The sequence below is a fragment of the Cajanus cajan genome, chromosome 1, assembly GCF_000230855.2.
Source record: "Cajanus cajan strain Asha chromosome 1, NIPB_CcT2T_4, whole genome shotgun sequence".
NCBI lineage: Eukaryota > Viridiplantae > Streptophyta > Magnoliopsida > Fabales > Fabaceae > Cajanus > Cajanus cajan.
In genome coordinates, this window is record NC_138517.1 from 77091793 (window position 1) to 77104150 (window position 12358).

General features: G+C 31.7%; 1 pseudogene across 1 annotated transcript; it reads left to right on the forward strand.

Moving 5' to 3' along the window:
• Positions 1-489: 489 nt before the first annotated feature.
• On the forward strand, positions 490-12040 carry LOC145955741 (glyceraldehyde-3-phosphate dehydrogenase GAPC2, cytosolic-like; annotated as a pseudogene). Its single transcript, XR_014432421.1, has 8 exons — positions 490-597; positions 7521-7582; positions 7756-7801; positions 7916-8058; positions 8180-8263; positions 8399-8487; positions 8611-9876; positions 9961-12040. The product of XR_014432421.1 is annotated as a glyceraldehyde-3-phosphate dehydrogenase GAPC2, cytosolic-like (transcript).
• Positions 12041-12358: the final 318 nt, after the last annotated feature.

The window sequence follows — 12358 nt, forward strand, 5'->3', positions numbered from 1 at the left end:
GTTTAGTTGTTTTAGCTACTTGGTGTAGTAGCGTTTGATGTATTTTTTTGTACATTTTAACTCTATTCAGATTTGGACCTTGTATATGTATATATTTTAACCCTATATGTATACACTTGTTCCTTTCTGTGTGGTGTTTCGGTGTGTTGTGCCGTGTGTAGTGACCAGTCGGGTCGTTACAGCTAGAGCTGTCAAAATGGGTCGTGGCCCGTGGGCCAACCCGGCCCACCTTGAAAACGGGACAGGCCGGGCCAAAATAAATAACAGTTTTACGATAAGTGGGTAAATTTAAACCCGACCCACTTTTACCCGGCCCACTTGGGCTGAACCCGTGGTGGGCCGGGCAGCCCACCAGCCCACTTATTTTTTTTATTGCAACAGCTAACCCAATAGGAACAGACAACATAAAGTGGAAACACTAAGTCTAAAGTCAAAATTATAAAACAAAAACAGTCAAAATTGAAAACCCTAGTCTAGCAAGGAAACGAAATGGGACCACGCCGCACTTCACGTCTTCACTGCTTCAGCTTCACGAAGGCTCTGCTTCACTGCTTCATCTTGACGAAGGTTTCGGTTCACGAAGGTGTCCCTCTACAGGTGGCTTCAACTTCACGAAGGTGCCCCTCTACACTACAAGTTCCGCTTCAATCTTCATATCCCAATTTTCCTATTTAGTTGCTTACCTTTTAGACCATATATGCGGATAAAGAAATATAAGAGAATAACGGGATAAGGAAAGGTGCTAATGCTACAGGGAAACTAGTTTCGTAGAGTTACCACTGCATACGTAGACATTTGATCTCGAAATTTTCGGTGAAAAAGGAAGAATATTTGCTATAAAATACAATGATTTACCTAATTACCTTATCTGAATCAATATTATTATTAAATCTGTCCAGATATAGGACAAGTGTTCCCGCCACCATTATTTGAAATTTTAAATTTTGTTTGTATATTTTTTTTATTTTTTGGTGGGTTGGTGGGCTGGCCCGTTTGACCCACCAACCCGTGGTGGGCCGGGCCGGGCCATAAAAATTTTGACAAAATAAAAAGTGGGTCAAGTTGGGTTGGCCCGTTTTTAAGGTGAGCCAAAGTGGGCCGGCTCACATGGGCCGAACTGGCCCGTTTTGACAGCTCTAGTTACAGCCCCCACTAAGTTCCATATAGATCTGTCTTTGTTGACATATAATTTTTTCATGTATTTCTACATATAAAATAAAAAAATAAAAAAAATAAAAAATTTTAATAAGATAGAAATTGAATCCAAGTAAATGTAATTATTTAATACTTATATTTTGAAAGTCTTATTTAATATCCGATATGAATTTATTTAAATTTATAAATATAAAATATATAATATAAATAATTTTTTAAAAAAATTCATAAATATCAAATTACGCGATTCAATTAATGATGTATTGATCAAACTTTTATCCTATTGACTCAATATTTTGACTATCTGGCTTTTAAAATAATGGATGAAGCATCGACAGGGCCGCAATCTCCACCTCCTAAAACAACAATATTTAGTGCGTGTTTGTATTGGATTCCAAACGTGAATTTTCACGTTTGAGTAAAAGGAACAAATAATAGCTTATGTGTAAATTCATTATTGAACGTAGAGAGAAGAAAAAATTGCGTTCCAAAATGAAATCCAAACACACGGTTAATCTCTCCAATGTTGTGCACTTTTTAAAACTCTTCCTTCGTCTCCACCTTACATTCCTCTCTTCGTTTCATTAATTGTGACTTTTTTAACAACTTTTTTTTTTTTTTATCAATTTGTAACGACTACTTAAAAACACATTTAAGACTGATTGATAATACAAAAATTAAATCAGTGCTGAAAGTTCAATTTTCATTAACAATTATAATTCGTATAATACAACATTAATTTCTCTCAATAAATTCTAAATTCAAAATGTTTTACACTTTTACTTAACGATATAAGTAGATTAACGGGTAAAATAAATCTGTTAGAAGGTGAGGTTGATCGCGAATGGAAGAAAGTTGATCAAGCAAACAATACAATACTTGATGTACTAGAAAATTTTAAATTAACGATTGATTTTGGAGACAAGTTAATTTCTGAGAGTAGTGGGTAGAGGTAGAACAAAAATATTGTATTTTAGAGACAACTTGTATAGACAGAAAATTTTGTCCCTAAACTATCCTATCTCAAGATTCATCTCTAAACTATTTAATTATTACCAAATATGATTGGAGACAGAAGTGGTCTAAGATATGAATCTATCTCTAATTTTTTTAATTTTATTTTTTTAGAGTTTTTTATTTATTAAAAATTAATATAATAAACACATGTCTTAAACAGAAAGTAAGAAATTAGTAAGGGAAACACAATGTTTAGGCCCAAATATTAGGCCGAACCGACAAGACCCACTCGTTCAACTATGATTTGCTCAACACTCGTTCAGCCTCAAATCAAAGGCCCAGTCAATTAAAAAATGAACAAAAAATTTAATATTGTAGTTCTTGATTGGGCCTTTTAGGCTTGAATCCAACCGGACCCGCCTGATGTGAATCCTACTTATTTTCATTTAAAATATAGCTTCACACCAAGCATTTCTTTAGAAAAAACATTAAATTCAAGCAAAGACTTATATTAGGAAATAGGAATAGGGGCCTTGGCCCTTGAATTTTTTAATTTAAAAACTTATAATATATACTATTTTTATATTAGAGTTTTTATTTTTACTTTTAGGGTTACATTGTGGATAAAATGATATTGAACCTCAAGTGTTATCTTTCTCTTTCTTATTTTTTGACAAAATATTGTTTTCATAATTTTCATGATAATAATGAAATCCTTTTACCATGATAAACTTGTATTAGTCTTTTCATTGCGGAGTTAATTACTTTTAAAAAACAAAATATTTAAGTACTATTTATTTTTTAATTTTTCTCTTTCTATAGTTTATTATAGTTGTTTTAAATCTTATAAATCAACCCCATTACAACCATTTTTATAATGTGTTTCTATCTTTAAAAAAAAGTGTTTATAAATGATTGATATCGCAATCAAATAAATTTATTAACATTTCATTTATATTGATTTTTTTATAATTATTTTGACAATTAAAAATATATTTATTAAATTTTTCTAATAGAACAAACTTACAAAATAAACTAAATGCATGGGGCAAGCAAGAGTCTTGTTCTCCATAAACCTTAAATACTTGTACTTATAATTTTTTTATTGTAAGTAAAATTTAAAAAATTATTACTATATAACTCATATAATGGATAAATAAATTCTCTATAAGTCAATATCAAAATAATATTTCACTTACAAATTTTTAACTTTTAATAACATATTTTTTTATCTATAACTATAAGTCAAATTTTTTGTAGTGGTATTTTTTAAATTATAAAAATGTCAATACTTTTATTTTATTTCCTTTTTTAAAAGAAACTTGTATAATATAAAAAAAATTAATAAATATTGTTTTTATTTTTTTAATCAAACTTTTGAAAAATAAAAAATATATTAATTACATAACATGAAAAAAAAAATTCAAAATTAAATGCTTCTTTAGGATTCTCCTTCCTTCCAAATTTCTACACCGAATAAAAAAAAATTATAAAAATTCTTTTTTAACCTTTTATTTTTCTTCATCACTCTTCCAACAATATGTTAACACGAGTTTCTATGATTTTGTTTGTTTATCCTATTTGAATTTTTTTTCTGATTTAATAAATTCAAATTAAGAAAACAGTATGGTTGGAACTTGGGAAAGGAATCGCCTATCATATCAACTTGTTGATCAGAATATTTAGCTGGAAAGGAAAAAGCAACATGAGGGACAGATTCCACGATGAAAAAGTGATCTGAATCTCATATTCTTTCATCTTTATCATCCTATTCTCTATTGTTTTATACAATAGAAAACTGAATGCCCCAAATAGTTGTACAACAACAAAAACTGAATTGAAAGAACACACCAAATCTGCCTAACGAGATAGAAATTAATATATATCTGGTCAAAAGTTTTACTAGGTAAGGATACAATCAGTCAACAATTACTTTTGTGAAATCATTGTCAAAATTTATTCTAATCGATTTTCCTTACATGGGAAATATTATGAATCGTAGATGTAAAAATATAAAAACAAGATTTCACCATTGAAAAGTGTAGGTGATTCTAATCGATCTCTTGATTGGAGTTGTTTGGACTTGGAGTGAGATTTTGCAAGAGTCGATTTTGATTGGAGCTGTTTTAACTTGGAGTGAGATTTTGCAAGAGTCGATCTTATTGCCCCATTTATGATAACGTGTAATTTCTCAATATATATCAGCAACGTACGTAGTTTTAGATATTTTAGATATATCAAACCATAATAACTAAGGAAAGCGATACAGAATTTTGTATCTAGCAAGTTAAAATTCACATTCATCTTGGATGAAATAAATATAATTATACCTATAAGTACTCTTTGAATTTGAATTTGAGGACTTTCTTCTTTGATCGTGATCCATTCATCCTTAAAAAAAATATGATATATTCACTCCTAAAAAAATTACCATATAGTAACATATATCTTATAATGATACAATATGTATTATTAAAAATTACTTTTATCCATACAATAAATATAGTATATGTTGATATATTATTAAAAAGTGTGATATAAATTATAGTAACATATAAAACATGTTATTAAATCTCATTCAAAATCAATACTAAAATTATATATAACTATATGTCAAATAGTTATATATCTACATATATTATATTTATATAACATTTCTTATATTGATTTTATATTTTTATTTATATTCTATATTATTTATTAAAAACTCATTAAATAATTAAGGAATGAAACTTGCCTTTTTTTTCTTTCTTTTTTGTTTTTGGTGAATTTCCTTTTAACTCGCCAGTCTCACATATGAACTTATTCGATAGTAAAATTTTATTAAAATGTCTTTAGAGAAAATTAATATTACCTCAGTTTGGTTGGTATGGAGATACCTAGGAAGGAGTCTCCGGAGAACTAAAGGGTTAACTGTGATGGTTACTGAGAAAGTTTTACTACATTGTTCTTAACCATACCTACATTAATCACCTTAATCTCATATCATTATTCTACCCTGTCCACCATAGGGTGGGACAAGTTAATTATCCACAAAGATAAAGTGAGATTCCTAATTTGATGTTGCCGTGTTTTAACAAGCATTAAGGTGTCACCTAATTTTTCATTTTTATGTTTTACAAATACCTTTTAACATAATTCTGAAATAATATTGTTTCTTTGTTGGGTTACCCAGATAGAATATATATGTTTTAAACCAATTTCATTTGTATGAATATATTATTTTTTAAGATTGAAATTGTTCTTATTGAACTTTTGTGGGTTAACGAATTAAATGTCATTGCTGTCGCTGTAAGCAGAACATCTTTTGTTCATATTTATAAAGCTACAATGCTTTCATCATGACGACGAAAGTTTAATGCTCAAGTAATTGAAGACCATGGTAATTGGTAACGGAGTTTAATGTTTTTATCATGAGAAATCTGAATAGACTGGATGATCATACGTTTGGTATATATACATAGTAATATGCCATGCCATGGTAATTGGTAATAGAGAATCGATCCGTTGATGAATAAAAAAATTGAAGGCAGGACTAGGAAGATTTTTTCTTATGAGAATAAAATCATAATCCGTATATTTCAAGTCGCGAAAATAAAAGTAAGTTGTTTAAACCATGATTCATGGCATATATAAAGATACCTTATGATTTTAATTAGTACTCCATAACAAAAATAAATATCTTTCATTCTCTTTAAAAAAAATAAATATCTTCCATTCTCTTTAAAAAAAAAAAAAAAATATCTTCCCTCCTTTATCTTATTGTTCGTTTGTACAAATATCTTCCCTTCTCTCTCGTATTAAGTCATAATAATAAAACTTTTTATCTTTTAGTATTGAAAAATGAGATTTGAAAAATGTTGAAGGTAATAATTAAAAGAAAATTGAAGTTGAGATAAAAAAGATTGTCAAATTTTTTATAAGAAAATATATAAACATGATATATATATATATATACACATACGAGAATTTAAATAATATCGATGTAACTTTTATTAACTATTATACTATTTAATGACTTTTAATTAGATGTAAATTTTTCAAAATTTATCATTAGAGTAAAAATTTATTATTCTTAGATTATAAATATAAATTTTTATATTAATTCAAGATGATTTGATATCTTATTCTTATATAATAAAATTGACATAATATATATTTCAAAACATACTAAAATATGAATATTTTGATTACATTCAAATTGTTGTTCAAACCTTTCCAGACTCAAACAACAAGTATTTTCTTACAGATAAACTTCTCCATACTCAAACCTAATAACTAAGAGTTACCAAAATTTACAAGTTGTTTTGTCTTCCTATCAAGACATGATACAAAAATTGAAGTACAAAAGTCTTCATAGAAAGAATGAAAAGATAACAATTTTAGTTCTTTTTCATTTTTAGCTTGAAGTTTCTTATATAGTAGTTCGGATGAATATGATCGTTGTATAAAACTTGAGGGTTCCTCATAAGTTTATTTCGTATGTCTTCATTACAAATTTCTTAAAGCGAGAAGTGTTTGTTAATGCATTAAATGCTTGCATTAGTTGTATTTTACCAAATTATCACTTCTTATATGATTAAGGAGGCTACATCTTTAGTATACCAAACAAATTATCTATGGCATATGTCAACTAGGAGCAAGTTATACATCAACTTTTGTTGACTTCTTTTTTGTGATTTTAGAAATCAACTTGTCCTTATTTCTTATGCAAATAATGACTTCATTCACTACTACAAAATTACTATTTTACATCATTACATCTACATCGGTTTCTCTATAAACGATGTAAATAAGAAAAAGCGGTGGTAATCTTGTAATTAAATTAAAGAAGTAAACCATTCTACATCGGGTCTATTTCTGACCGATGTAAAATTCGATTGATAATATTATTCTACATCGGGTTTTTCATTTAACCGATGTAAAACTCAAGCCAAATTTTCGTGGCCCATTCACCCTCTCGACACAACACTCTGGTGGGCACTCTCATAAGATTGAACCCTCTCGACACACATCGCCCTCTCCAACCTCTCCCTCCCCTTCGACTACGCCGTCGCCATGGTCCTCTCGCGCCTCGCCCACACCTCTCCGCCAAAACCCTAGCCTCCCGCTATTCCCTCTCCAACACCTGCGGCGCCATCGACACCACCCTCGTCCACCTCCGCTCCAGCCCTAACCCCAACACTTACCGCTGCCGCTATGACTTCCCCTCCTTCCTCCTCTAGGTCGTCTCCGACCACAAGAAGATCTTGTGGGACGTTTACATCAAGGCCACCAGTGCCACCGACGACGCCACCCACAACCGCTCGTGTCGTCTCAGCAGTGCCAATTCTTTCCATTTTCTATTCTATTTTTCCTCGCTCAGCTCTTCTCACAGTTCAATTTCACTTATCTCTTCGATCTCGCAGGTCGCTTCCACCGTCGTTGACTACGAATTCTCATTGCGCGGCCTTCACAAGGACTCCGACCAGTACCATCGAGCGATTTCCCATGTTTTTGTTGTTCCAATCGTTTTGGTGATAATAACTTCGATTTTATGTTGTGTTGAGATGTTGAACTCATCATTTTGATGCTTAGGTTCATCTACGCTTTGCCGAGAGGTTTCTCAAGTTATGCGAAGCCAACAAAGGGTTTTACGTGAAGGGCTGCTTCATTTAACATCATTCCTAGCAACACTGGAGCTGCCAAGGTGAACATTTGATACTCTATATGTGGGGTGCATTTGGCTCTTTACCATAAATTGATATTATATTGTTTACAGATAACTTTTTGATTATACTCAGTTTTTCTTTCCTGTGTGAAGGTTGTTGGGAAAGTCCTCCCATCTTTGAATGGAAAATTGACTGGAATGGCATTCCGTGTTCCTACTGTCGATGTCTCTGTTGTTGACCTCACATTGAGGTTGTAGAAGGCAGCTTCATATGAAGATATTAAAAATGCTATCAAGTAAGGGAAAAATATTTGTATTATTAGATCGTATGTGAATTAAAAATATTTATTTGAAAGTGCCTCCATTTTGGAATTGGTACTTCTGCATTAGAGTCTTATATAATGTTGTCTTTCTTAGGGAGGAGTCAGAGGGCAAGTTGAAGGGAATTCTTGGTTACACTGAAGATGATGTGGTCTCCAGCGACTTTGTGGGTGATAGCAGGTATAAATTATGTGACAGTTGGAAAGTTATATTTATCACACATGATGGCCGGCAGTGGGGATGCCTTTTTTCATTTGACAATATTTGCCTTTTTCTGGAATGAACTATTGACCTTTTTCTTTATCATTGTGCCAGATAAGCATTTTTGATGCAAAGGCTGGAATTGCATTGAGTAAGAATTTTGTGAAGATTGTGTAGTGGTACGACAATGAGTGGGGATACAGGTAATCCACCTTAAACCTTTTCAAATACATATGATGATGGGGTAGTGCATCACTTAACAGATTTGGGACGTGTTTTTAATTTGGCCAAAAATCTAATACATGCTGTGTTCCGTGGTTCTGCAGCTCCTGCGTGATTGACCTGCTTGTTCACGTTGCCAAGAAGTCTGCATAAATTATAACTTATGTTTATGTCTAGCTGAACTTTGATTTTACAGAATCATTTATATTTTGTAATGTTGCATTGTTCAATTAATGGTTATATTCTAATTTCTATTAAGCCCTCTCGTGCAAGAGCCATTTGGACTAAAAAGTGTGAAAATGCATAAGCTATTGTTTTAGCTTGAATTGAACCTATCTTGGGTAGTGTGTTATCAAATACAATTAACCAATTATGCTCTTTATAATATGTTTTTTTTCTACTTGTACTTGCTATTATAGAATACGTGTTCATTTGATTATAATCTCCCTTGTTTTGGTGCAGGTGTATAGCCAGCCACTTTTTGCCACATTTGAGAATTGGTTCCGTTTTAAATTCCCATATAGTATTAAATTCTTTTTGGGCTGGTGCATCATCATATAAATTAGCATTTTCATTTTGGATTAATATGTTGAACCCATGATTTAGCATATTCTGATTAGGATTGATTAGATTTTGATGTTTAATCAGTGGTTTGATAAGGAATCGTTTTATAAATTGGTTTGTTGATTTAAAAGGCGCTTAATTCCGTAGGTATATTCTTAGAATTAATTGACATTTAATTGATTAATTTTAGGGTAAAAAATGAATTGAAACAAGAATTGGGATAGAGCTTTAGAAATTGATGATAGGTCCGATTAGAAAACTTGTGGATTAGTTGTTTTTATTGAATTTATTTCTCTTTATCAATCTGTAATTTGTTTTCGTTCTTAAACCGACTCCTTTTATTTGTTTAGTTTTTTGCACGTTCTTAATTGGTTGATAACAACTAAAGCTCTTGGAGAGAAGACCAAGACTTATATTCTCTAGTTATAAACCAATATAAAAATAATTAGTTATATGAAGAAGTTCATATCTGTAATCTGCTACTGATCTTAGAAATTATTTTTATATAAATCAATATAAAAATAATTAGCAGGCGAGCATACTAAGAGAGTAGGCTATTGTGTCTCTCTGTTTTATTTTTCTTTTAATGTATTGTTTAGGTATAAAATGATAAGTTCTACCAACCGAGTGATGCATATTCATGATAGGTTATGTTGTTTAACTTGAGTTATTTTTGGTACCTGTTCTTTACTATCAACATCATCTTTTAATTCAAGCTGGTTCACAGAATATTACTAATCTGCCGAAAGCTGAAAGTTTTGAATCATTGTGGATGTGTTAAAGCTGCATCTGATACTGCTTTACAGGTATGATTGAGACTTGTTGGTTTGTCATCTTCATAGAAGAACTAAGATGGTTGAGTATTAATCCAATAAATAAATGAAATGCAGGCTATTGTCGTAGCATTCTGGGATTCCTCCTAATTAAAAAGGCCAAAGGTTCGTAAAAAGAAGTTTATTTACCCTCTGCATTTTGACATTTCTTTAAATCTGATCTTGTTTTAGTGTAACTCTGTTTTATTTGTTTTAGTGTAAATCTGTGATTTGGGTTTTTTGATTGTTTTTCGTTTGTGGGAGTCTTGAATTCTCTCTAAGTTTCGATCTTTTTCAAAAATCTTAATCTGGGTCTTCACTTTAGAACTTATAACTTCTGCATACTGTTGAAGATGGAGCTAAAAGACAGATGATAGCATAGTATTTCTAAAATTTGTCATTGGACAAGAACTATTCGATTGTAGGTGTATAGGCTCCCGAAATAGGCCTAGAGGAACAACAAAAATCAAATTTTGGGGAGATTGGATGGGTTAGTTCAAGAAATTCAGTAGGATAATTGTATATTTTTTGGGAGGGGATTTGAATGGTCATGTTGGAAGAGATATGGGGGTTATATGGTGTTATGCACTAAATGAGAAGGTCCTTTGCATGCAGTCTGACCATGACATAAGGCATGTTGCATCATGTTTTTGTGGAGTAGTGATAGCAGCTTGAATTGTGGCTGTCAGTCTGTCACAGCTACCATGGTTAACATTCAATTGAATTCTTGGTTTGCTCTCCTTTTGTTCAACATTTTGAGGTGGTTTATGAAATTTCATTATTTTCTCCCATAAGAATGAAAATAGGGTTTGAAGCGCCTTTCATTCTTCGAAGAATGATGTACTAGGTTGTTCAGTTCTTATGCACCTTCCATCATTGGCCAGCATTGCCTGTTCCAGTGATAGTCTTGCTTTTCTAGCAGCTCAATGTTTTCTAGCAGCTCTTTTACTTCTGTTGAATTCGTGCCTTCTTTGTGACTCTTTTCATAGTTCATACTTGCAATATGCCCTTGCTGCAATTTCTTTTATTTTTCAGCAATTCTGTCCTGTGTTTCTTTTTACTGTCTCTGTTCATTTTCTTTGGTTCAGCCAAGGCATCATCATCTCAGTCACATCCAGCCCAGAAGATCACCTGTTTCTCTGATTTAGTCTCTAATTTATTAAAGATTAATTAACCATATCCACAATTCTGGTTGTTAATTGCCAGGAGACCCAAGACATTGTCGAACTCTCCTTAGTGAAGTCTGGCATTTTATAGTAGCACTGTTAGAAATGTATGCCATTGTCAATGCCCATAAGCTTTATCAGCTCTCTTTTCTATGTGACCCATGAGAATGCCTTTTGGTGCACAGTTTGCATATGGTTCCCAGGTTCAGTTGAATTATGGCTTTAGGTAGGTTTGAGAACCCAATTGGGCTTATTAATACCTGATTGTAGTGTGATAGTTTATCTATAAACTATGTGACAAATGAAATAAGATGGAAGAGTTAGAGACCTGGGATTATCATCTTGCTGCCTCTTCCTTGGGGAAATTTTCAGCCTTGTTGGTGTGTCAGGCGTATAGAGGCACCAAGGAGTGCAAGGAATATGAGTTATTCAATGATTTCAGAGTTTTTGTTTTTGCTTTCTTTACACAGATCATGTACAATTTTTTAATTCAATTATGTACATTGCAGGCTGGATACTACTGCTCAGTTTGTGAGTGTGTGGTAAACAACTTATCCAATTATATTCTGTTATTCACAATTTGCAATATATTTCCTTAGAGATTGTTTTATTGTAATTTATTTATAAAATGTTATAACTCTATTATGCTTATTATCTTCCAAGGTTTGGTTTTTACCTAATGATACAATTCTTCACCATCAAGTTTTTGTTCCATGAGGCATATGACTTCCCTCTACTATTTTTCTTTAGCAAATGACTGGAATTATGGTAGTAATTTTTTTTTTGTTTTTTTGTTTTTTTTTTGGTGATTAGGTTTTGATTGATTGGTTTTATGTGGTGTGTGTGATTTTGCAGGTATAGTTTGTGGGTGAATGTGATTGGGTTTGTGTATTCTGGGTTGCAGAGATGTGATCTAGTGCGGTACTTGGCTGCGGGAGAGCACTTGGTGGAGCACCAGCTATGAATCTAAAAAAATAATTTTTTTTTTAAAAGCAATCTACATCGGTTTAAAGTAGAACCGATGTAGATATGCGTTCAAATCTACATCGGTTTTATTTACAACCGATGTAGATTTGAACGCAAATCTACATCGGTCTATTCTACATCAGTTATAAAACCGATGTAAATTACCTTCCAGAACCGATGTAGAACAGTGCTTTTGTAGTAGTGATTCACTTTAACAAATTTATAAGCTCTAACAAGTTTTCTTAGTTTAATCTATAAAGGAATCAATTAATCATGTAATAAGTAACTGTTATTCATTATAAAATATACACATTTAAAGCTTTATGAAGAAAGAGTGTATGTTT